Raw genomic sequence first — 1,160 nt, 5'->3', positions numbered from 1 at the left:
GAATTGGGAAAGAAGTACCGAGTTTGAAGTGTTCATGACCAAACATTGCAGTTGAATATTCAAGTTCTGAATTTGATTATAATTATTGATGAATAATAAAATAAATCCTACTAGCTCGATTGATGGTTTCATTTACATAATTTATTTAAACCAGGTTACCTATAATAATATTTTTTGGTTAATTTATGAAAATATCAAATTAGCCCGTAATCCTGAATCCTGATACATAAAGTTAGCCTATTAATTTAACACAGGTACGACTGTACTCAGTGTTGCACTATCAAATGCGATTGACGCGCCTCTATGCCAGGGTTTTTATGTTCCTGGTCAGGCTATAACACGTTTTTGTTACAGTTGGAATGAGGTTATGTTGTCAACATTTGGCCTCTTTGGGTGTCACCAACTATTTGACGCTGACTGTACAGACAGACGACAGCACATCAAGCTAAGCTGCGACATATCTATATGTATAACTCAAAGGACTGACTGACTGACTGACTCAAAGGACTGACTGACTAACTGACTGATCTATCAACGCACAGCCCAAACCACTAGCCGGATCGGGCTGAAATTAGGCATGCAGGTAGATGTTATGACGTAGGCATCCGCTAAGAAAGGATTTTACGAAACTCCACCCCTAAAGGGGTAAAGCGGGATCAACGCCGCGTACGAGGTCGCTGGCGGCCGCTAGTTAGGTAATACATAGGGACTGTATTGCAACAAAAATACATAATATGCTGTTGACAGTACACTTAAAACTTGAGAGAGCACGGGAATGACAAGCAGATTTTCAACACTAGCTGTGAGTGCTCATGTATTACATAAAAATGTCACGTTCGAGTCCTCTAGCTCTCAGTTTTAAATTATATGATATGATAGTGTAGAGATGAGTGTAATAGTAGTATGCAGTGTAGTATTAAAGTAGTTAAAATTGCTCTACCAAGCTTTAAAGTTTAACTTACATGTCTCAAAATATTTTTACCCCACCGTCGTTTCGAGACCAACATTTGGCAAGTGCTGAGAAGAAGCGCCGCAACAAAATCAGTCACCACTGTCTGCCGGTTGATATAAAAATTCAAACCATATACATCAAAGTTGGTTTGGTAGTTAAATACACACGATGCGTCACTTTTACCTGTTTTTCATTGAATATAGTCGTA

This window comes from Ostrinia furnacalis, unplaced genomic scaffold (assembly GCF_004193835.3).
Source record: "Ostrinia furnacalis isolate ACB-3 unplaced genomic scaffold, ASM419383v2 OfSCF6657, whole genome shotgun sequence".
Classification (NCBI taxonomy): Eukaryota; Metazoa; Arthropoda; class Insecta; order Lepidoptera; family Crambidae; genus Ostrinia; species Ostrinia furnacalis.
This window is presented reverse-complemented; position numbering follows the sequence as displayed.